The sequence below is a fragment of the Sus scrofa genome, chromosome 2, assembly GCF_000003025.6.
Source record: "Sus scrofa isolate TJ Tabasco breed Duroc chromosome 2, Sscrofa11.1, whole genome shotgun sequence".
NCBI classification, from domain to species: Eukaryota; Metazoa; Chordata; class Mammalia; order Artiodactyla; family Suidae; genus Sus; species Sus scrofa.
The window spans coordinates 35,590,981-35,617,861 of NC_010444.4; the positions used below are offsets into that span (position 1 = coordinate 35,590,981).

A 26,881-nucleotide genomic window follows, 5' to 3' on the forward strand; every position below is an offset into this window, starting at 1 on the left:
TAAAAATCAACTTGTTTTGAGAGACTATACTATGAATTACATGTCTCTTGATTTACCACAAAGGATGAATTGTAGTCTCTATCTAGGCAGTTGAACTGAACTATGTAATAATGCCATGGTAAAGAAGCATAAATTGGCTCAGAAAAAGTTGAAATCTGAAAAAGAGCCCAGTTTAGTCTGTATAGTATTGGGGATGTTTTTAAGAGGGCTAGATAGGTATGACAAGTACTTCCATTTCACCTTCATAAAATAATGATCATTTAATTAAAAAAAATCTATTCAAAATGATCACACAGAAAACTTTTTAAGTGGAATACAATATGGTTCTGAACTTTTTTTGTGTTTTTTTTTTTTTTTTTTTTTTTTTTTTTTTTTGCTTTCCTGAAGCATGTACTGTCCATCTTCTGGCTGACTCATATAATATAGTAGAACATCATTTACACTAATGCATGCTAAGACTTTCAAAGCTCAATTTTCAAAATAAAAATATTTTAACTTTTAATTTAAAAAATAATGACTTTTGAAATGGAAGTTCCACTTTTGATAAAAAATGTTGACCTTTTATGGTTGTCTTTTCCTTCTTACTCTTTTTGGCTAGTCTTGGTATATTTGTTTTCAGTTCTGATATTCCAACTAAAGTCAAAATATTGAATTTTTACAGTTGTGTTTAGTTTAAAATTGTAACCATTTCCTGAAGTATAGTTGATTTAAGATGTTGTGGTAGTTTAGTACGTATAACATACACTGACTCAGATTGGTATTAAAAGACTGTGTACTCCATTTAAAGTTATAACAAAATAATGGGTATATTTGCTTGTGCTATACAATGTATCCTTGTTGCTTATTTACTTTTTACATATTAGTTTGTATGTCTTAATCCCATTCTCCATCTTGCTTCCTCTCCCTTAAGCATTTTTTGATCAAATAAAACACAATTTCTACACTGTGAGACATTGTATGAAAGGAATAGCTAATCTGATGGAATAACTAAGAAAAAACTAACTAAAAACAAACAAACAAAAAAATTTAACTTCCTTTAATAAAATATAGTAAAATCAGAGTATTTTAACAGCAAAAAAGAATTATAATCAACACTTAAAAACCTGCAAAGAAACCTGAAACTCATATGTTTCCTTACATTTGACAAAGGGTTTGAGAAAATCATGGTAGCCGATGAAAGGCTGGGAAATCTGAAATTGATTAACATTTTAGTGTATCATATTTTTTAGATGCACTACCAGGTAAATAATTGAAGGATTGCTTCATTATTCTTTATATTATGATTTTCTGAGATTTAAGAGATCTGTCAAACACAGTACTAATGAAATATAATTGAGCTGATAAGGGGAAACACATTTTTCCTTTATCATGTTAGTAATAGGTTGTGTGCTCTACTTTTTTCATCCACACAGTTTATAACCAGATTTAAGGAAGTAGAATATCATAAAGAGTAGGAATGTGTTTTTCTGGAAAGACCAATCCCCAGTATTTTTATGGTATTGAACAAGAGTTGAAAATAAATAAAATACTTTCTTTTCCTTTTACCTTGAAAAATATACATTTTTCATTTTTAATTATAGTTGATTTACAATATTGTGTCAATTTCTACTGTATAGCAAAGTGACTCAATTCTACCCACACACCCACACCCACCCACACCCCTTCTCATGTTTATATTTTCCACCATCATGGTTGGTCCCAGAAGACTTGAATAGTTCCCTGTGCTATACCGTAGGACCTTATTATTTATCCATTCTGAATGCAATGTTTGCATCTACTGGCCCCAAACTCCCAGTCCATCTCACTCCTTCCCCCATCCTTTCACAACCACAAGTTTGTTTTCTATGTCTTTGACTCCGTTTATGTTTTGTGGATAGGTACTTTGGTGTCATATTTTAGGTTCCACATGTAAGTGATATTATATGGTATTTGTCTCTTTTTCTGACTTCACTTGGTGTGATAATCTCTATATATCTGGACAAAACTATAATTTAAAAAGATTCATGCACCCCTGTGTTCATAGCAGCACTATTCACAATAGCCAAGATATGGAAACAACCTAAATGTCCATCGACAAATAAATGAAATAGGAATATGTGGTATAAGATACATTTTTAATGACTTGGATGTCTAGATTTTGATTTAGAATTCTTGGAAACCATCGGTGTGGTGGTACAGAAGGATCTGGCTATAAGCCCCTAGACAGGCCCGCCCATTTCTTCATAATTTACTGTTCCATCTTATCCTGGGATGGTCTCAGGAACATGTTGCAGACTTCTCAGCCTGCACATCTAATCTCAGTTCCAATTTCTTTAGAAGGCACCCTTGGCAATTCCTTGGGCCTGAGTACACACACTGGGAATGCAGTCAACTTTAAGAGAGGATAGAGTTGGTGAAGAGCCTTGAGCAGGCTGTGGAAGCAGCCATGAATCTTGTGTGCAGGGCACTGCAGGCTCAAGAACCAGTATGGGGTTTGGGAGAGAGTTGGGAAAGGGTCCTAGGTTGTACATCTCCTCCACTTTCTGTATTCCTTTCTCCATGGAAAGGTCACAACAGAAGGGGGGACAGAAGAAGGGCTTCTGAAGTTTAGGAGCCAAGACAGAGGAATCTCTTGCCTGGATCTAAGAGTAGTTTTACAGAAAAACTTCAAATTAATAACTCATTCCTATTAATTATTATCTATTTACACCTGTATAAATGTCTTCACCACCCTATAATCTCTAGTTTAAAGCCAGGGTGACTAGATTTGCACCTCTGCCCAACTGTGTAATTGCTGTACAATTTTGGACAAATTAGTTAATCTCTCTGCTTCAGTTTCCATCTGTAAAATATGAGTAAGAATGGTATTTACTTAGAAGTCTGTAATAAAGATTTAATTCATATTTATGAAGTGCTTAAATAGTACCTAGCAAATTATAAACGTTATAGGCACTTATTTAAAAAAATAAAATTTTGCAACTAAATATATTCTTCTATCCCTCATGTGATGGTTGCAAAGGTTAAAGAAGATAATACATGCAGTCCTTAGTCAAGTGCTTGGCTCATAATCAGTGCATCAAATTGCAACTAATAATGTATATAATATAAAAATAAAGACAAAATTTTCCCAGTAATATACACTGTAAAATTAATAATCATAGGCTTTTTACATATTTACTATTGTATAAGTATACATTGAGTTTTCACTTTGAAACAGCAGCCAATGGATGCTCCCTTTTACCTTGTTTTTTTTTTTTTTTTTTTGTCTTTTTTTTTTTGCTATTTCTAGGGCCGCTCCCACGGCATATGGAGATTCCCAGGCTAGGGGTCGAATCGGAGCTGTAGCCACCAGCCTACGCCAGAGCCACAGCAACGCGGGAACCGAGCCACGTCTGCAACCTACACCACAGCTCACAGTAACGCCGGATCGTTAACCCACTGAGCAAGGGCAGGGACCGAACCCGCAACCTCATGGTTCCTCGTTGGATTCGTTAACCACTGCGCCACGATGGGAACTCCTACCTTGATTTTGCTTATAAGTTCCTACATATATTTCCTATATTTCACTTTCATTGTTTTTTTATGAATATTAATATGAGAAAATGGAAAGTATATGTTATTCTCATCACTGGGAACCAACCCATTGTCGTAGAGTACAGATATTTGCCATACGTCCAAATAGGTAAGAAGGTACAGAGCGTAAGAAAGCATCTTTCCCAATATTTTCCTCTGAAGCAATATTCTACGCAGAATGACAAATACTTAATGAACCAATTTTGTCTCCACAAAAATAGGTGTAAGTATTATTAAAAATAATATATTATAGTACATGTCCATCATATTCTTCTACCACATATGCAGTATAAAAAAACTGAGCATTATTTATAGTTCCAAGAATAGAAAAACATAGAATTCATCTCTGAAAATTTACAAGTACTGTCTTTCCTCCCATAACTTTAGTTTAAACATACATATTCTTCCCATCCCCACCCCCAATATACAAAATATTTAAACAGGGTATCAACTTTTCAAGCTGGTTTCAAGGTCTCTAATTCCATTGAATTCCCAAACAGGAGAGAAATCTTGAATTTTATGCGTATCCATGGGTTAATGCATTTTCCGACCTTTTCATGTAATTGCCCTGTGATGATTAATTTTACGTGTCAACTTGACTGGGCTAAATGATTCTCAGATAGCTTATAAAACATTGTTTTTAAGTGTATCTGAGAGGGTACTTCCAGGAGTGATTGGCCTTTGAATGCATAGAGTGAATGAAAAATGTCACTCTTACCAATATGGGTCAGCATCAGCCAACCCATTGAGGGCCCAGATGGAACAAAAAAGACAGAGGAAGGGGAAATTTGCTCTTTCTGCCTAAGCTGGAACATACGAATTCTTCTGTTTTCATACATCCATGCTTTTGATTCTTGGGCATATGGACTCAGACTGGAATTTGCACTACCTACTTCCCTGGTTCTCAGGCTTTTAGATTAAGATTGAATTATTCTACCAGATTTCCACATTCTCTACCTTGAACAGCAGACTGTGGGACTTCTCAGCCTCCATGATTGTGTAAAACAATTATATGTGCGCATATATATTATATATATATATATATAATATTTTACATAAAATTGTATGTATATACAGAACTACATAAAAGTATTGTACATAATAGTGGATGTAAATATAATATATATATTTCTCCAGTATTCTGTTGGCTCTGTTTCTCTGAAGAACCCCTAATTAATAAATTAATAGACACTCTTTTTTGTGACACTCAGAATAACTAAAATTGAAATGTGAATGTGTCCTATGTTTATTAGATAAATATATACATCTAAATACTGTTAGGCTCTTGTTGTCTATCTCCAGTAAGGTAATTTTCCCATAGATTAGAGGAATATGATTTCCATTTGTAATCACACAGCCATTTATTTTATTTCCTTTATTCACTGAACAAACAATAACCGAATGCCTATTAAATGAAAAGATGAAATTACTGAGTGGCTAAGTACACTGACTTTAGAGTCAGATTCTTTGGCTGCCAAATTTGCAATTACCTAATCCTGTGATTATGAGCAAATGCCTTTTTTCCTCTCAGTCTTAATTTTCACATCTGTAAAATGGATATAATATAATACCTACCTCATTGGATTGTAAGAGTTAAGTAAAATAATGATTTACAGATCTTATGCCAGTTTAGGTTAATAGAGTTAGGCCAACTCTATTGATACTAGTTGGTCTTGTTCTTCTCATTTTCAGTTCTTATTTCATGTTAGATATTATGCTAAGTTCTAAATGTACCCTTGATATGCAGAGATAAAGAATAATTCTTATCCTTATACCTTATAACCATCTAGGGTATAGGGCTGGACATAAATCCATAGTTGTACTGTGGTGTTGCAAATGAGAGAGGTAAACATCGGGTTTTAATGAAAAACAATGGGGTCAAGCTAAATTATACTTGAGTTGGTGGTAGTATGAGAAAAAAAAAATCATTTATTCATTCCTTTGATTCCAAATATATCACCTCTGACTTTGGAATGAACCACACTGCCTTAAAATTAAAAGCCTAAAAAATATATACTGAAAGCCTTTACATTTCTTATGATAGTATGGGGGCTCAAGGTGCACTGCCCCCAAATATGTTACAATGGTATATTGATAACTTTGAAATAAAGTTACCTAAGAAACAACCAATGCAAGAGGATTGCTGTTACACTCTTTTCTGTCTCCCTGAAAGCCGTAAATAAATCTCCCATGTTAAAGGTGAACTGCATACATCTGAAAGTAGGACATCCTTATTGACAGAGTGGGGATTTGAATGAGAATCCTATATAAATAAATCTTGTTACTTTTATTTACAACCCCAAGCCCAAACTCCACTTAGATTCTTCACTAATTGGGTACCTCAAACTTAAATTTCTTTGTCCTGTCCATTCTTCTTTGTCTAAAAAGTATAAAAGCTACCTACTTTAACACTTCTTAGAACTTACTTCTATGACATATTTGTGCATGTGAATTAAAGCATTTACTTCTATTAATTTTCTTGCGTCAGTTTTTTTATTAGTCTAGCCATAAGAGCTCAAAAATAGCAAGGCAAATCATTAATTTCAGTAAAACCAATTGTTTTGCTTTGAACATATATATTTTATATGTATGTGCATTTTATGTTTTAATTTTTAAATTTATTTTTTTGTCTTTTTGCCTTTTTTTGGGCTGCTCCTGTGGCATATGGAGGTTCCCAGGCTAGGGGTTGAATTGGAGCTGTGGCCACCGGCTTACGCCAGAGCCACAGCAACACAGAATCCGAGCTACGTCTGCGACCTACACCACAGCTCACGGCAACGCTGGATCCTTAACCCACTGAGCAAGGCCAGGGATCAAACCCACAACCTCATGGCTCCTAGTCGGATTTGTTAACCACTGCGCCATGACGGGAACTCCTGTATGTTCATTTTAATTCCCATTTATTTAACATGAGTTTTGTATTGATAATTTTGAATACTCCCATTTTTCTTTGTTGTTATTACTTTGACAGTATGTTTTTACAGGACTTGACTGTGATTTTCTGTAATGTCTTTACATTAATTTTTGATAGTGAAAGTACTTTGTAGCAAGCTAACAGAGAAAAAATATGGGCTTTAATGTTAGGCAGACGTAGACTTGAATCCTGGATCTCTTAAATTTTTTTGTTGTTGTTGGATAACAATGACCCAGTTATCCAAACTCTCAAAGCCTGTTTGTTTCTTTGTTTTTTTATCTGTAACAGGGAAATGTTGATACCTCATAGGCCTTCTGTGGATATTAAATGAAATAAAATGCAAAAAAAAATTAGTACCTCATAGATGATAAACATGTAAGATGCTTGCCATCCCAGTTTTCTTTTTCTTTCTTTCTTTCTTTTTTTTTTTTTTTTTTTTGTTGTTGTTGTTGTCTTTTTAGGGCCCCACCCACTGCATATGGAGGTTTCTAGTCCAGGGACTGAATTGGAGCTGTAGCAGCTTGCCTATGCCACAGCCACAGCAACCCCAGATCCAAGCCTTGTCTGAGACCTACACCACAACTCATGGCAATGCCAGACCAGATCATTAACCCACTGAGCAAGGTCAGGGATCAAACCTGTGTCCCCATGAATACTAGTCAGATTTGTTTCCATTGAACCATGACAGAAACTCCTCAGTTTTCTTTTTCTTCAGTGGAAATTTACTCTATTTTGATTCGGGACCAAAATAATAGAGATCACTTTAAACTTTTCCTCATTTTCTTCTTCTATGGTCAGTTACACGTCAAAAGTATTGATATTTTCTTAAACGTGTCTATTTTTACAATAATCTTTTTTCATTGCTTTCACTGTGATTAAATTCTTTACATCCAAAACAGCAAAACTCCCTACCTTTATGCCTTATTCCTTTCGGCTTAATTTCCCACATTTATCACATTTCCCTGTGGTACCACCATCAGTTAAACTTTGTTAAACATTGCTTTTTATTATTTTCTTCTCCGATTAATGACCCTCAGTGGCTCCTTGGGTCCCATTGCTTCAGTGACAAAACCATCAGCTAACAACTTTGGCTTTGTGGTCAAAGTTATTTCCAGTTGATCCACAATATGTATTATTCTCTTGCCTTGTCAGATGGTTTTACCAGCTTTCATTCAGTTCCCATACCTTTATCTAGATTTGGCCCAAAACTTTCTTGCAGACTTTCCATCACAAATAAGAAACATAAGGAAATAAGAGGAAGGATATAATAACAGATTCCTCTTTTCTGTGATTACTTTGTTTCCTATGAATTATCATGCATATGTTGGCTATTACATTCACTCAAGTTTTTGTTCTGTTCTGAAATGACCACTCTACCTTCTGTCTTTTACTTCATTCAAAACGCACTAACCAAAATGCTAGGCTTTTTTCTGGAATCTGACAGTTTGCACTTTATAGTATGGAAATTAGCATATAACAATGACATCTAATCATTTCAGTCATCTAAATACTTTCAATCCTATATTGTTTTTAGTTTGTCCACTAACCTATGTTGGGTGGGGCTGTATAGAGAATACCTTGGACCCTTTCTCAGGCCTTGACCAGTAAACAGGCTCAGAGTTCTTATAATAATTTCCCAGTTACTTCTTACTCTGGGAATCCATCTTCTTACTCAGTCTCTTAAGGTTTATATCTCCTAAGCAGTAGCTCTTCTCCTTTTTCTTGCTGGACCTCTGAGTTGATATACTGGTCCTGGGTTTCTAAATAGCATATAATCATTCTATAAGATGATATAAACAAACAAAAATTATGAACACATGACAATTGCAAATTGTATCTATAGTGCTGTCTTTTGCATTTTAGGGCCACATCCTCAGCATATGAAGGTTCCCAAGCTAGGGGTCCAATCGGAACTACAGCTGCCAGTCACAGCCACAGCAATGCCAGATCTGAGCTGTGCCTTTGACCTACACCACAGCTCACAGCACTGCCGGATCCTTAACGCACTGAGCGAGGCCAGGTATCGAGCCTGCCACCTCATGGTTCCTATTGGATTTGTTTCTGCTGCGCTATGACAAGAACTCCTACAGTGCTGTCTTTACTTCTAAAATCTGCCCAACAAGGTAACTAGGAATCTCCCTGATCATCTGCTGTCACTTCCATCCCATAATTTGTCATGTGTGTCATAATTTGTCATGTGTGCAAATTCTTGGTTCTCATCAGTTAATAAAGCAAAGATTCCTGATTTCATGTAACTTTCATAATAGTGGAGAATTGGAGAAGGAGAGGGATCCAAACAACAGTATGACTGAGCTCACCACTCACCTTGGCAGAAATTTGAGTTTTCATCTCTGTAGTGGATCCTCTTCTCAGATAGAGATGGGGTAGAAGTCCACATTGTTATATAATGGTGTTTGTGTCTCTCAAGCATCCTAGGGATCTTTACTTAGGTGTTGTCCCAGGGATACATGGTATACATTTCTGGACATAGTAGCACTATGTCTTTTATACAGATGAGAAAACTGACAACTAGAGAGGTTTTGGAATGTGTCCAAGTTTACATTGTTATTACCAAAATAATATTGTAGCTTAAATGTAGATTGTCTAACTTTAAATCCTTTCTTTTTTTCCCATTAGAGCTCTCTGACAAAAAAACTGTTAAACTATTCATTTTATACTTATAAATTTAGCTCTATCCTTCTAACCATGTTACTCTCTTAGGATCAGCATGTGTCATGATGTTTTCCCTGTGAGAGTGATATACATACATAGCCACACATATACAGACATGAGGTGTTCAATGATATGTGTGTGGCTGGCTGTTTTTACTTAGATCTTAATGTAGGGGACTTTCTGGGACATCGAAGTTATGTTTAGGTAGAAGGTTTTAACAAGGCTTACTCTGTATTAAGAGCTAAATCTTCAATGACAGATGTTATTTCCCTGCAATTTCCTCTTCTATTAACTGGAACATTTTCATCTGCAAGCCAGTGCTCATTGATAGATACTTATATGTACAGTTGCCAATTCTGAGTGCACCAATGGGTACACTGACTTTAACTTATAGAAGTTGCCAAATGTGTTTGGTTTTGCTCAGCTTATTTTCTTCGGGTTCTGATCTGGCTCTTATGAACTCAGTAGATAGAATTACTTTGAATGTTCTCTTAAGTATTCTGCATATGTGATCTATCTGATTAAGTAGGGGCTGAATCTTTTAAAGAATCTTGGACATGTGCACACTATGTCTTGCAGATACCACTTTTCTCTCTTTAGTAAGAAAGAACAAAATCACAACCAGAAATAATTTGTATTTGCATATCTGATCTAATATGTACTTTGTGAAGGGAAGAGGAAGTGATTATAAGAGGGATACATGCAAAAAAGGGAAAAATCCTTTAAATTTTCAGTCTCCTACACTATCCAGAGTCCAAAGAAATAAATCAGGTTTTATTAACCATTTGATTTTGATATTTAACCTAATTGTAATAAGTATAGTGTATTTTCAAAACAATTTATTTTAATGATTACAGAAAATATAGTTACATGATAACAAAATGGTGCCCCAGGTAAGAACTCAGTGTGGGTAAGAGGAAAAAGGTTTTCTCTACCCTTCTGATTCTTCTGGCAGGTCTAAGAATTAAATTGACATGAGACAGATTAGCAGGAGAAAACCAAATTTAATTATCATGTACATATGGGAGTTTCATAAGAATATGGGCCCCAAGGACATGTTAGGCAATGGAAGTTTATTGACTATTTGAGAAAAGAAGGGGAGTAGGAGTTTGTGGCTTTAAAGAGAAGAAAGGATATTTTTGGGGAAATGAAAGAGAGCAAATGTTTAGTAAATAAATGTTTGCTGGGCTATACAGAGATAATGAAAGACAGGATCAAAGAGACCTTGCTGAATTTCCCCCAGTCTTTCACATATAGATCCTATTATACCTTAATTATCTATAGATATAGCTATTTTCCTGGAATAGGCCCTTTATCTAAATTCTTTTAAGCAGTTGAGAGAAGGAGGTAAAAGATTTTCTTGAGCCTTTTGTTTCTAAAAGCAATCAGGCTAAAATAACCATCAGCTCAAAAGACCCATATTTTGGGGTGGCAAATTTTTTTCCCCTGCAAATGTAAATATTTAGTTTTTAAAACATACTGATATGTACAAGTATTTAATTAACTTATACTTAGCAATCCTGTGAAGTATCTTATACAAAAATTTTCTTAAAGTTGGTCATTACAGACAGTTGTCAGGGAATAATCAAAATACAACTAAATGTTGGAATTCCCCTTGTGGCTCAGTGGGTTAGGAACCCATATCCATGAGGATGAGGGTTTGATCGCTGGCCTCACTCAGTAGGTTAAAGATCCTGTGATGTTGTGAGCTGTGGTGTAGGTCACAGATGCAGCTCAGATGCTGTATTGCTATGGCTGTGGCTGTGGCATAGAAAAAATAGGCAGCTCCTTCTGCCACAGGTGCAGACCTAAAAAGCAAAATACAAAAACAAGTGTGTGAGTTTGTATAGAATGGGGTATAATGTTTAGAGTCAGTTTTTTGTTTGTTTTTTAGGGCTGCACCAGAGGCTTATGGAGGTTCCCAGGCTAGGGGTTGAATCTGAGCTGTAGCTGCAGGCCTATGTCACAGTCACAACAACACCAGATCCCAGATGTGTCTACAACCTACACCACAGATCACAGCAATGCTGGATCCTTAACCCACTGAACGAGGGCAGGAATTGAACCTGCATCCTCATGGATACTAGTCAAATTCATTTTGGCTGAGCCACAACGGAAACTCCTAGAGTCAGTTTTGACTTAGGCTTAGAATTCTTTTTTTACCTACTATGTGTATAAATGTTGTAGAAGAGGAAAAATTATTTTTCCTGTATCCTTCGAGTTTTTCGGCTAAGGTTCCTTGTAATAAAAGACAGATTAATAGGAGAAAAACAAACAGAACTTTAATAACATGTACACCTGTATACATATTGGAGACGAGAAAAAGTGAGTAATTTTAGAAAAACACCCAAGCCATCACCTTAAGTACCATTTCCAGCTAAAGAAAAAAGAAAATGTGGGGATGGAGGCATTTAGTTGTGGGAGGTTATAGAGCAAAGCACAATAAACAAGTGTGTCATTGTTATACAGTTTTAAGTCTTTGCCTTCTGTAGTGATGAAGAGTTTCTAGTGATTTAGTCATACCTCTCCTCCTGGTGTAGAGAGAAAGATACCTTTAAAAATGGAGATTTCTTGGAGTTCCTGTCATGGTACAGTGGTTAATGAATCTGATTAGAAACCATGAGGTTCGATCCTTGGCCTCACTCAGTGGGTTGCCGTGAGCTGTGATGTATGTTGCGGGAGGGGCCCAAGAAATGGCAGAAAGACAAAAAAAAAAAAAAAAAGATTTCTTTTATAAATGTAAAGGTCTCTTGCAAAAGGATAACTAACTTCTATATCTTTACAGAGCTTCTTCTATATCAACTATTAATTTAAAATAACTAGCTTAAGATAATCCTTATGCCAAAGAGTCATACAAATTGTGCTTCCGTTCCAAGTGGATTTGTTCAAAATGTGTTTTTGTGCCAGGATGTTTTATATTTTTCAGGAAGGAAGATAATTTATCCCATGTTTTGTCATTGAGCTAATTAATTTTGCAACATTAATGATTGCAGATTCTTTAGCTGTCAATCAATGGCCAGTCTTTATGTTCTCAGCCAATATTGAGCTCTGTTTGACACAAAAAACAATACCCTGTACAGTTTGCAAATGAAATTTTCTAGAGCACAGTTTGGTAGAATATTTTGAAATTTACATGAAGCAGCCATAGCTGTTTTAAATAAAGCTAGTGGGAAAGATTTGCCTTTATTCTTCAGAAACATCCACTTTAAGAAAATATATTCAAATATGAGAATATTGCCTCTAAAGGCATTCAGTTTATGACTTTCAATCTATGATAGTGAAGTATGTTTGTTTTTTAGTTTTATCCAACATTGGGGATATATAAACTGATGAATGATCAATGGACCCCCTTTTTGCTTTTTCGGAAAAAAATACATTCTTAAGATAAAGTGTGGATAAAGAAGGTCAGCCAAATCAAAAGTATAAAGTGGATTTGTTTCTTTTGTGTAGCTATTTCTTTAGTTGAAATCAATTTAAATGTATATAGTAAAGCTTTCCTAATATATAAAATTAAGACAGGAGTTCCCGTCGTGGCGCAGTGCTTAACGAATCCGACTAGGAACCATGAGGTTGCGGGTTCGATCCCTGCCCTTGCTCAGTGGGTTAACGATCCGGCGTTGCCGTGAGCTGTGGTGTAGGTTGCAGACGCGGCTCGGATCCCGCGTTGCTGTGGCTCTGGCGTAGGCCGGTGGCTACAGCTCTGATTCAACCCCTAGCCTGGGAACCTCCATATGCCGCGGGAGCGGCCCAAGAAATAGCAACAACAACAACAACAAAAAGACGAAAGACAAAAAAAAAAAAATAAAATAAAATAAAATTAAGACAGATAAAAAGATTTTCGTTTTTGGAAATGATTTCCATATCTAGTCTTGCAGGCAAGTAGAATTTTTTACCCTTAGATATGTCTCTTTCACATAAGTATTATTTTAGGCTGATTACTTTTAAGAAATAGCAAACAAAAAAAAGTTAGTAGAAGTTACATGAAAGGAAAATTGAAATGGATTTGGAATTGCTAGAAGAGCTCTCTAAAATGAAGTGTGGAGGCCACTGAGAAAGTGTGATTATACACATCTCAGCCCAGATGGAAACTGAAATTCGGCCACTTATTATCTTAATATAGGCATCCAGAACATCCTTCACATTGTTCCAGAAATTCAAGATAGTTATTGCACCCTTACCCTAAACAACTTGCAACAGCCTCTTAAGGATATATTTCCATTTTTGCTTCAGAATCAATCATAACTGTTACAACTTTACCAATCTTGTGGCTTTGGCCTTTATAAGCCCCTGACCCTTTCTTTTTTCCAGGACAGTCTTTCAGTTTTACCTAAATCTGTGTCTCCTGAATTGCAGTTTCTAAGACATTAAATAAAGCTCTCTGTTTTTTCTAGCCATCATACTTTTCTTCAACATTGCGTGATATCAGAAACGGAATCTTGAGTGATTTACCTCTGCCTCCATCGCAAGTAATCACCCTTCACTCTGCTGGCTCCTCATTGGCCTTGGACTATGAGGTAAGTCCTCCTTGTTCAGAACCTCCCATTTGGTTGAGGTTCTGAGCTTTTATTTGGATATCCTCTATTGTCAGCTTTATCTAGGGAAGGAATCCTTCATCTTAGTGAGTACTCAGTTATGCAGTGTTTGGTTTTTAAAGTATTGCCACTGGGCAGCTATGGTCTAGAACTCCAGCTTATTTTCTGTTTAAAACATACGCATCTTGTAAATTTTTGTTGCATTGGACGAAAATCACCTATGATGAATTTGAAACTATGTTGACCCACTTGTTTATTTGTGCACTCAATTGAAGAAAAGCTATAGAACAGGGCAATAAGAATAGGAAGCATATTTCAGTATTTGCTTTCTGTTAATGCTACCAAGGCCCAATCTTGGGAAAGAACCAGACCAGAAGTGAAGATTGTCATTTCATCTTTTAGGGGTCATGGTTCCCCATTATGGAACAGATATATATGCTTAATATTGGACTTTGAGTAAGTACCAAAGCCCCTTTTTATTGGCAACAGCTTAACCATATAAAGATGAACTTGCCTAAAAAAACCTGACATCTCATATGGGCATCATGTAATTCTTGTACTGAAATTGTTACTTCAAAAGCTAGTAATTGGTTTGGAATTCATTAGGATAGATGATATGGTATTTACTGGGTAGCCTCAAATGAAACTAATCCTTTTGTGGACCTAACCTCTGGCCTTATCTCCCTCCGGGGTGAATAAAACATTGTACCTTAGGATTTCGTTGGACTCAAGGGCAAATTTGTGCAACCTTCAACATGGCCCCTGAAAATTACCTCTTCTTAAAAAAGCAAGATGAGCTAGGTTAGTCTTTCATTGGTATGATAATTTGGCAGAATGTTTCATTTCCTCACTGGGACTAGAAGAGGTCATTACACATATATAAGCTTTAACCAAATTTACCCAACAAGTACCCAACATTCCCTAAATGACAGCCACAAGCTATACATCTTTTAAATTCTGAGGTACCTTTAATAAGGAATCCAGTCTTAAACAATCCAATGGCTTTTGATATTATTATAGCCTTCCAAGGTGGTACCTGTGCTGTAATAAAAGCTAGATGTGTTTTTGTACCAGATGAATCATCTAATGTTACCTACTTGATAAGTCATATGAAAAGGCAAATAAATGCTATGAGTGACCCCAAATCCAGTTTTGGTGACATACTAAAAGGTTAATTTGTCTCAGATGAAAATTGACTAAATTCTTTGCTTATGGCATTACTATTGATTCATGTATTATTAATTACTGCTTGTGTATTCCATAAGTTGTCAATGCTTTATATCTTTGCTGCTGTACTGTGACACTCTGCACAGGAATAATGATAGCTCAGTGCCTGAAGATGATTAATCACTCCTATAAGATTCCTCCTGATGAAGATCCATGAATTTCTGCTATTTTGAATGACAACAATGGCTCATTTCCTAGATGGCCACTTGATGCTCAAATGTGGCTATAAAAATCTCTAAACACATACCTCTCATATAATCACCTCTTTTCCTCCTTTGTGGTACATGAATCTCTGGTAATGAGCCTTCTCAGCACCAAGAAAGTAGATGCCATTGCCAAATAACCAAATGGATGGGTGTTTTCCAAAGAACAATCTCAGTTGAAAGGGGGAAATGTGAAAGGAAAATCAAAATGGAGTTGATATTGCTAAGAGAGTTCTCAAAATGGATCTGTGGGCCATTGAGGAAGTAGAACTTATGCTTGTTTCAGATTGGTTAGAATCTGAACTTTTTCTACTTATTAGCTAAGCATAAGTATCCAAAACATCTGTACCGTATTCTGAAAACTCAAGGTTCTTATAAGACCCTTACCCTAAATAACTCTTGACAGCCAAACATGATTCTTGCAAGATAGCTTTAATAAGCTGCAGCTTTTGCCTTTATAAGACACTGGCTCTTTCTCTTCCCTGGAACACACTTTTGGTTTTACCAAAATCTGTGTCCTGGATTACAGTTCTTAAGAATACTCAAATAAATATAGCCCTTTTTTAGCCTTGATATCAACTATTGTACAACAGTTACACTTTTGTAAGAGAGATTTACATGCATAAGGAAAATCTCCATTTTTAAGTGTGTCTTCCTCTCTGTACCAGGAAGAGGAGGAAGACTAAAACAGTAGAAACTCTTATGAATGTAGAAGATGTGAACTTCAATCTGCATAACAACCATACCTTTGGCTGTTGTGTTTTGCCTGACAACCTGCATGACTGGCCTTCCTCTCCCTCCATCCTCTATCTCAACATCTACTTTTGTCTTTAGCTTGAGGTGGTATTTAAGTTGATGGCTTAGCCCATTTCCTTGAGGGAATTCCTCAGCTTGCTGGGATATCTCCTATGTGTACAGGAGGTATAAATGTTATTAAACTTCTGTTCGTTGTTCTCTCGTTAATCTTTTGACCCAGTGGAACTCAGCCTAGAACCTAAAGGGTAAAGAGAAAATTGTCCCTCCCCTATAATCTATAGGAATGGCTTTGGATAAAAAAAAAGAAATCATTTTGGTTTATTTAACATTCATTGTAAATGAAGCTTTCAAATTACCCCTTACATTGTTCTTTGATATTTGTGACTTTAAAATAAACTAGGTTCTTAGTTGTGGCTATCTCATTATGTTTCCCTAAATGTGAAAGTTGAAGATTTCTTTCTAAAAAATTCTAGTGGACCAAAATATAGGAGATTGATGCTGACTTCTAGAGTCAGACCTACATGGGCTAATTTGCTTGGTTTGAGATACTCTCCAACACACTTTGGATTCAAACTTGATTTCTGGGATTAAAATCCATAATTTTAACAGCACTGTGTAGTGGATATACTTGTGGAAAGTCTTCCTCATTGTGGAAATTACTGTTGGTAAGTATTGATCTGCAAAATCATGCTTTCTTTTGTCTGAAATAAAATACACTTGGCTGACAGAAAGCATAATTAAAGTAATATTATATATACTCATGTGCTAAGATTAAGATTGAAATATCTCATAATTTAAAAAATAAAAGAAATTAGAGAGGCATCAAGACCAGTGAAAACTGCTCATGTAAATTTTTATTCAGAGGAGTTAACGTTATTATTGGAATTGGGCTGTTAATATGATTGGGATTTTTGACACCCTGTATAAAAAAAGAACACATGAATTACAGCATTCTCATTATTTAGAAAGTGGAAGCATGCCAGTTTCTAAACGAAGGTGGAAATTATCCAACACTAAATTCTGTAGGTATGCCAAATATACACTGTGGACAGAGGACAAATGGTTGAATATTAAAATTCATGTTTTACCCAGGCCAAAACTGAAGCCAAAGAGCATCATTATAGAAGGAACTTTGGGAAGCAAAGAAAACTTTGCAAATTTTCTTAGCAAAAGAAAAGTGATTATGAGTGTTGTAAGTTCTTCTGGAATTTTTTTCTTCTTGTCATATTTTGAGGTAACAAAACTGATGATCTACTATTTTTTTGTGCTTAGAAGAAGTGAAAAATTCACAAATAGTACTTTAAAAAAAAAAACACCCTCAGTCTAAATTAAATTAGCTAAAATTTACTACAATTCCAAAAAGTTATTTTTATGTTAGAAATTCAAATACACAAAGTAAATATATGAAGGTTGAAATCATGATTTAATAGCCATTATTTTACCCTGTTTTGTTGCTTATATTTTAATACATTTGCTATTAATTTTCTTAACAAAATTTAATACCTATTGTAATTATTTTACTTGATTGTTTCTCTTCTGGTTTCCACCCTTGAATCAAGTTCCAAATAGCTCCAAATTTATATTTCTCTCTTCCCTTTGTAGCCATCTTCCTTATACATAGTAGAAGCTCATCAAAAATTAGTTGAATATGAATAAATAGAGGGTATCTCTGAGCTATTACTTCCTAAAATATATTTCACTATTGAGAGAAGTGTAAATGGATGACCCAAATGATTCAGTTAATGTCATTGGCAAAATCACATGTGGTAATTAAGAGTATTTTACTAGTTTCTTCTTTAAATGACATATATATTAATATGAATTGTGATTATTCAAGACATGGTTTAGTATTACCTTCTTTCAAAATTTGTTTGCAAATATTTTTGTCTGTTTTTAATAATGGAATACATTATACAACTTTTATTTTATAGAACACACTAAATGACAGCTAATTTGTAAATGCTTACACGAATCTTGCTTTATCTAACTAGGATAAAACAATTTAAGTTTTAATTAGCCTCAGAGTAAAATAAAGCAAGTGTAACAAAGCCAGGTTGGTAGGCCTTATCCATTGTTGTTATTTATGTATCACATTTTCTGAAATTATGTCTTTATTATTTATCTTTTATTATTAATATCCATCAGATTTTCAATAAAAATTCCCATAAATCTAAATATTATAAATTATTTAATGCATTTTATTATTAAAAACTTTGTTATATCATTAAACAGATTAAATGAATGAAGGACTCATCTAGTGTTAAAATAGACCTTGTATGAACCAAAGATTTATAGCCTATGTAGTTACAAAAGAGTGTTTCCAAAGTCTCTTTGATTTAAGGTCTGGTTTTAATTGAGCCTTTAAATTATAATTCAAATAGCAACATATGAATCAAAAAGCACATTTTTATTTTTATTCATGGTATATTTTATTGTACTCATAAAAAGAAATCAAATGAATAACATTTTTCAATTTCAATACTTTATCTTAAACTAGCATCTTAGTGTCTATGAGATCATATTTTTATGTTGAGTTTCTTAGGAAGTAGAATGTTAAATGGAGATTAGTGAACAGGAATTTTATTCAGTAATGCTCTTGAGATCAACACTGGTGGAAGTAAAGTGGGGGCAGAATTGTGTGCGGAGAATAGAAATAACTCTTCAGAGTTTTGCTGAATTAAAGCAAGGGGGACAGAACTTTATATTCCCATGTCAAGCAATCACTGAACATGTACCTCCCAGCAAGGACTATGTACTTAAACAGAGCAGCACTCTTCAGTTGAGATGATTTTTAAAGTGTACTCAGCTGAAATTTGCTCAGCTACATTTCTGGCAGCTGGGACTAAAGTTGTTCCTTCCTGAAAAGGAATATGGGAAGTACATATTAGTATCTACCCTTAAAAACCCTTTGAGTCATTGAAATATACTTCTTTTATTAAGTCGTGAAAAAAACTCCTGTGCTGGGAGAAACTTGGAAGGTAAAGTTTAGGGAGATTGCGGTCCTTTTCATGTAGCTGGATTGGACACACAAATGATAATGAAGTTATCTTCTTCTACAGTATACTCAGCTAGTCTAGCACCTCTGGTGGTTTTGTGGCTTAGGTGTAACAGAGTCATCTGTTAGAGACCCAAACTACTTATCACCATGGCTTTTTTCAAGCCTTGCTTATTTCTCTTGTTATTTACCGTAAAAATTTAGCTAGGGCATAACAAAATGTATCCACATGGATCAACTGGGTGCTAATACATTTCTCCCCAGCCTGTAGCATGTAAGTATCCCTGCAACCCAGCAACTCCTTCACTGGCATAAGATTCCTGAAATGTTGAAGCTACAGCTGTAGCTTATGGTTCAATGGATGTCTTGTTTTTTTGTTTTGTTTTGTTTTTTTGTTTTTGTTTGCTTGTTTGTTTTTTTTTTTCCCCTGAAAAAAGTATTTCCCTTTTGGGAAATAGGACCTTGAAAGCTACAGAAACCAGAGTTAGAGAAACAGAAAGGACGAGTTCCTCAAATAAGTCAGTGAGATTTGGAGGTAAGTTAGGTCACTCCTGCTTCCACTCTTGGTCCCTATACTGTGTATTTTATTTATTGGAGGTACAGCACTACCTAAAATTTATTGATTTAAGTTTTTTACTGAATTCCTAAGGATAGCAAATCACCCTAGCCAAATATTGACTCCAACCTAGTGCTTCAGGTGTTTTGATAATTTTTTAACATTGGCAGACTCTAGGTTGTAGAATATATGATATAAGTTGTAAATCCTCTGGTCATATGCCTACTCCTGCATACTCTTTGCTGTTTTTATATGGGTCCTGTGGTTTGATATGATGCTATATGGGATCTCATACTGATGGATCAGACATCCTCTAAGCCCTCAGTAGTTCTGGTTGATATCAAAGTCAAGCATGTATTTGGATTGTGTGTCTATCTCTATTAGACTGAATTGTAGTCTCTTCTAGGATAGAAAGGGTCAACTGAAGTCAGTTTATTATTGAGAGGTCAGTTGATTTTTCTTGGGATATCACACTTTATTAGGGACTTAGGTTCTGGTAATAGCAACAACAATAGCTAAAGGGTCCTTCATGTTAGGGATCCCGGCAATTGATCCTATGCATAGACTCCACACCTGTGACCATAGTTATTCCATAGATGTGACAGTTGATGAAAGAAATGATTGGACTTCAACAGGCCAAGTAATTTTGGCTACGTTTTTTTTAGTATCCCTTCTATCAGGATGTTCTCCACTGAACATCAACCTGTGACAAGAGATCCTCATATTTACCATGTATAATTAGGTCACCAGAAATGGGTAAAAACAACAAACACACATAAAGCCACACTATATAATATTTTCTCCATATTATTGAACAAAGAGTTAAATGAGAAATGAGAATAACTTTTGCTAGATGGTTTTCTTTCTATAGTCTATTTGCTAAACCTTTTATATTTATTCATTTATCTTTTCATATATGTATAAGAGCACACAAAGATCATAAATTGGATATTGATTTGGCATTTACTGTGCAGACTTTGAGGGATTTTTGTTTTTTTTTCAACCAGCCTTAAATTAATGAGGTTTCATATCTTATGAATAGGATCTAAGTATGTCAGGAGACTGATAATTTATAGTTAACAAAATTTGCCTTTATCTATTAATAAACTGAAATTAAAAAGGAAGAAAACAAAACTAAAAAGATTTTTGCTTCAGAGTAAAGGAAAAAAATGTATTATGAAATGTATTATGAAGGTTAGAAAATCAACAACTTAAAATTTGTTTGAAATTTTTGATCATTTTCATTTAGAAAATTAATAGAAAATGTAGTGAATCCTTAAAATTTTTGGTAAGTGTTGTTAATATAAGCTTTTTCAGGTAGGTTTTTTTGGCAGTTGAATCTTCCTTTTTTTGGCATTCAAGCAAAAGCTGGAAAACCATGTACTGTTTAAAAAAGTATAAATTGTGTTTGAAGCTGCTTCTTCTGTTTTCTGTCTATATGGTTTAGAAATTGAGTTGCTGCAACTCTTTAAAATGTTACATGAATCAAAGCTGTGTGTATAGCATTTTACCTTTTAAATACTGAATATTCTAAAAAACTGGTAAATAGAGGACACAAATACAAATCACAAATACATTAGAGATTTTACGTAAGGTTTTATTTAATCATGATGAAGTGCTATAGTGTGTGTGAGGGGAGGAAGGGAAGGACTGTATGTAACACAGAATAATAAAATATGGTTCCTGTTCTCTAAAAGGTTATAGAAATGTAACAGAGAAAACATACTTTATTCTTTCACTTCTTTTATTTTTTCCTTCCCTGTCTCCATTTCTCTTTGTCTTTCCAATATTTAATATTGGACATTTAAATTTAATATTTAACGATTCTTGGTAGATTAGCATAACTGTTGACATTGCAAAATTATTTTGGATTTGGACAGAGCCTACCTTGTCTGGTTGGTGGTCCAGGTCCTTCCTTAGCCTGAGGACTGAGCTCCCCTATTGTTCTCGCAAGGGAAGCATGATATTCCTGAAGTGCTAAAGCATGCATGACCGTGACAGCTTTTGCACTGGGAAACAGATGCTATGGAAAGACAGATATTTAGAAAAAGTCAAGAGGTGAGAATATAGTGATGAAAAAATAAAGAAGATTAATTAAATGAACAGATATCCATGACCATGAATCAGAAAGTTCAGTATTTTTAAGAGGTCATTTCACTCCAAATTGGTCCAATATTTTAGATGACCGCATTCAAAATATTAGCAGTGTTTTTAGCAGAAAATGAAAGACTGATTCTATAATATATGCAGAAATATAAAGTACTTCAAACAGCCAAAAAATATTTTCTAAAAAGCTATATAAGGCTTGTAGTTAATGATATTGAAATATAATATATAGCTACAATAATTGATATCATGAGCTGATGAGGCCTTCTCATCAACCCAGGTCCCAAAGTCAACAGTGCCACAGAAATAAGAAAGAGACAAAGAAATAGAGTGGGGATCGGGGGCTACAGCCTTCAAGAGGCAATAGACACCCTCTCAGCCAACTCATGGTTTTTATTTACTATTTTCTACTTCCTTGTATGTGCAGGGGATACATCGGTATTTTACTTCAATTAGATTGGAAACAAGATATGCTGTGACAGGCATTCCTAAGCACATAATCGTAAATGTTTTAGCCCTCCCAGGCCGTAATTTGTTGTTTGCTTCAAGCCATCTATGGTCTCTCCCACAAATCCCCAAGGCTCCAGTCCTGAGAACTTCAGAGCTGATGGTTTTCCATCAGCAACATCAATGTTTCAGCAATCTAGTTTTCAAGATGCCATTCTTTGATGTTGTTCTCATTTGTTTTGACTCAAGGGTCATGAAAGAGTCATAAGATTTTGTATAGACTGACCTTCTACAGCCACTCTATGATGCCAGTCTTTTCTTTCCATTCTTTGTCATGTAGCACATCCATGCCTCCAACAATGAGCTAAAAAGTATACAAATATATAACAAAAAAGGAAGTCTTATTGACCACATATATAGGTAATTAATTTTGGCCAGAAGTACTTGCGGTTTGAGAGATTCCCCAGACCTCCTTCAGAATAATTTGTTAGATTTCATATAATTCCATAATGTTGCTATACTTAAGGTTATGGTTTATTGCAGTGAAACTATACACATTAAAATCAGCAATGGGGAAGGGTGTATAAGTCAGGGTCAATGAGAGTTCTAGGTGCAAGCTTCCTATTGTGCTCTTCCAATGGAGTCATGTAGACAGCACTTATTTCTTTCAGACTGGAGTATTGTCAAACATAGAAGCTCAACCAGGCCCTAGTGAACCAGGAATTTTATTTGGGGGCAGTGAAGTATGTATGATCTCTGAGGCTGACATTAGTCTCCAGTATCTCCAGAGGTCCAGATGATACTACATGGCCCAAGGCTCTCATTATAAAATGCATTGTCAGAGTAGACTACGAGGCATGGCCCAAGGTTCTGAGGTAAACAAAGACACTTTTATGAGGTAGGACATTCCATGAGCTTAGAGATTACTCCCCAGAAACTGGTCAAGGCCAAACTTTTTTTTTTTTTTTTTGAAGGTTTAAAAATTTAAAAATGTTCTGTCCATGATAGAGGATAAGGGGAGGGAAAGAATGTATATATTTGTATAACTGGGTCACTTTGCTGTACAGTAGAAATTGACAGAACATTGTAAATCAACTACAATAAAACATTAAAAAAATAAATTGTGAAAAGAAAGTTGTTTTTTTAAACAAATAGTTCTAGGATAATAGATGCCATACAGAAGAAATGAACTCTGAGTTCTATCTCACAGCATACACAGAAAATAATCCCAAATCTATCTAAACATAAAATTAAAGTTAAAATTATGAAATCCTAAAAGAAAATACATAGGAATTTTTTGTGACTTTGAGGTAGGCAAATATTAAATAGCAAACAAAATTAATAATTATATAAGAAAAATTAAAACATTTCATTAAAATGATCTTCCAATGTAATTGTAAAAAAGGAAAAGGCAATCACTGATAAAAAATGCTTGCCTTATGTATATTTTACAAATTATTTGTATTCAGAATTTAGAAAATTTACAGCTCATCGAACCTAAAAAGATTAATGCACCAATAAAAAAATAAAAATTTTAATATGTATCTTGTAAAAGATGATAAATAAATAAGAAGAGTCCATGCTGTGGCACAGTGGGTTAAGAATCTGACTTAAGTGGCTCAGGTCTGCAGAGGAGTGGGTTCAATTCCTGGTCTGGCGTAGTAGAAAGATCAGTGTCACTGCAGCTGTGGCGTAGGTTGCAGCCTTGGCTTGAATTCAGTCCCTGACCTGGGGAACTTTCATATGTCGCAACTGTGGCCATAAAAATAAGAAGAAGAAGATAATGAATGAGACATGGGGGAATGCAAATTAAAACCACATTTAAAAAGACCAACAGTACCAAAGATTAGCAGTAATAGAGACTGATTGGAATTTTTAATTTGTGAGAGTGCAAAATTTTACAACCACTGGGGAACAAAGTTTATTTATTTGAGAGTTAAACATACACTGACCCTAACCCAGAGATTCTTACCTAAAAGAAATGGAACCGTATGTATACAAAAATATTTTTAAGAAAAGATATATAACCACTTTGTATGTAACAATGTAATATTGGAAACAAATTACATTTTATATCGTTAGATGAATGGATACAAAAATTGAGGCAGGTTCATACAATAGAATATTACACTTCAATAAAGTATCATGGCCTGCAAGGACATGATTGCGTCTTAAAAACATTTTATTGAATAAAAATAGTGTCTTGAGGAAAATAAAATCAAAAGAGTACATACTGCCTGACTTTTTTTTTTTTTTTAAATGAATTTCTGGAACAGGGGACACTAGTGAATAGAAAACAGATCAGTGGTTGACTTAGTGGCTGGAGGATGAGCAGTAAAGGAGAGTTAGAGAACATTCCAAGAGATGGAAATGTTTCGCACATTGTGATGGTGATTTCTTGGGTGTACACTTTTTTTTCAAAACTCACTGAATGGCATACTTGAAATGTGTACAATATATTTTGTCTATTTTTTCAATAAAATTTATTAAAAACAAAGAATGAACAAGTGAACAGATGATGGCAAAGATGGAATCAATATAAATGAAATCACTGATTTTTTTCCTCTTAAGAAATTGTTAAATTCTTACTTGCTGTATCAGAATCTTTCTCTTTAGTACCCACTTTTATTGGAGAGTGCAGAGGTCCAGTGTATTCAGAATCAGGTATCAGAGTGAGGAATTTCTCACTCAAAACAAAAGAACATATGCAAAATCCAGAGCCTATTAACAAATACCAATATCCTCTTTTCCTTACAAAATGCAGCATAAAAAGAAAAATAAAAATGAAGGAAAGAAAGGAAAGAGGGGAGGAAGGAAAGAGGGAGTAAAACACTTTGTAAATGATTTGGAAAGCAAATACTTTGATGGATGACTGAAAGAAAAGGGAATTTAGCATTTGTAGTCAGGAATCTGGCATTGAGTTTCTTCCCAAAATGAAGTAGAAAAAGGAATTACAAATTGCTGAAATCATCCACGGCTTACTTTTATGAACTAGTGAAGAATAAGCTAACCAAACTTAGTGACCTGAGACTATAAATGATGCTTGATGGGCTTTTATAGTTTTCTCAAGTTTCTTAAATTATACACAATATTCTTAGATGGAGCAATCTTTTAAAGTAAAGCAGCTATTCCCCAATCGTTATTAATAACTCCAAACCAAAAAGACACAAAGATAAAAACATTTAAATCCATTTCAGGATTTATATAAAATATAGGCAAATGCAAGCTGATTCAAAATGCAAACATGAAATTTGGAGAAATGCTGATGCCATTAATTTTACATCATCACACTGCCATTTTAACATTCTAAAACTTCAGTCTAAAGAATAGAATGGCCAGCATTAGACTCTTGGCACCAGAAATACTATTTTCAAAAATATCAGTATTGTATATTGAGGTAATATTTTTATTGAAGATTTCAACTTAATTATGTAGACTGTTATTTGTTTTTCCCTCTGCCAAAGAATATACATTTTGAAACTGTCTATGAAGCATATCCTAAATGGCTTAATTCTAGGAAAATCATTCAGTAGAATTCTGCCTCAATTTTAAAATGATCCGAATTTTACTTGGATTTATTCAATACAATGGGAGTAAAAGTGAAATAAATAGGAAATATTTTTTAATGTAGAAAGAGAAGATGAATTGAGGGAGGAATATGTACTTGAAGTATTTAAGTTCTTGAACAATTCTTCAGGTAGTCAAACTGTGCAGGTTTTTGTTGTTTACCAGGGCAAAAAAAAAAAAAAAAAAAAAAGTAAGTTTTTCTCTTATAGCATTTTTCTAGAAGATTTATTATTTCGTATTTTACACTTAAGACCATGATCCATCTTGAGTTAATTTGGTTAATTTTATATGAGTTGTGAGATTTAGATCAAAGTTTTTTCTCCTCTTCTCCTTCCTCTTCCTCCTTCTCCTCTGTATTTTTTTAACCTATGGATGCCCAATTTCTCCAGAACATTCTACTGAAAAGACTGTCTCTACTACATTGAGTTGCTTATATTCATTTGTCGAAAATTAATGAATTGGCCTATTCCTCACATTCTGTTCCATTTTTCTACTATGTCCGTCTCTATATCTACAATATTCTCTGATCAGGTTACTGATTAGTACACTTGTATAATCATCTTTATCATCAGGAATCTCCTGGAATAAATTATGTAAGATGGTCCTTGACCTTTTTTATAGTGTTTGATAAATATTCCAGTAACTATCTGGACATCCAGATTTTCAGGAGCTATTTAATAATAAATTTAATTTCTTCAATAGATACAGGATTATTGAGGTTATCTCTTTCATCCTGGCTGAGTTTTGATAGTTTGTGGGTTTTGAAGAATTTATCCATGTCTTCTATTTGGATTTATAAGTGTGAAGTTGTTTGAGAAATGTCATTATTCTTGTAATGGCTGTAAAATTTGTTGATACCCCCTGTTTCATTACTGATATTGATGTTTTATGTCTTATACCTCTAATATTTGTCAAACTTACTAGAGGTTTATCAATTTTATTGATTTTTTTTAGAAATTAAAATATTTGAACTTTGTATCATTTATTTTCTGTTGTATTTTCTATCTTTCTTCATTTATTCTCTATTATTTATTTTCATGTTTCCTTTGTTTATTTTGCTCTTCTTATTTTCTAGCTTAACATAGGAACTTAGATTATTGATCTGAGATATTACCTCTTTTCTAACGTAAGCATTTCATTCTGTCACCTTCCCTCTAAGCCTGATTTGTCTAATTTCCACAAATTTTAATATGTTGGTTTCTATGTTCATTCAGTTATACATATTTAAAAAGAAATTCTTTTGAGGTTTCCTCTTTGATTCATGTATTATTTACTAGTGACCTACTTAATTTCCTAACATTTGGTAATTGCATTCTTGGTCTTCAGTTATCGATTTTAAGTTTAACATTATTT

At 34.3% G+C, this 26,881-nt stretch overlaps 1 long non-coding RNA gene across 2 annotated transcripts in view; it reads left to right on the plus strand.

The window, feature by feature from the left end:
- The window catches only part of LOC106509395, a 130,269-nt gene that overhangs the window by 26,229 nt on the left and 77,159 nt on the right, over positions 1-26,881 (plus strand). Inside the window, exons 3-4 of one of the 2 annotated variants that reach the window (XR_001306932.2) lie at positions 13,531-13,653; positions 15,770-16,687. This is a non-coding gene — a long non-coding RNA (uncharacterized LOC106509395). Of the gene's footprint in view, positions 1-13,530; positions 13,654-15,769; positions 16,688-26,881 lie in introns of those variants that run through there. The other variant, XR_002341543.1, reaches the window with a different exon arrangement.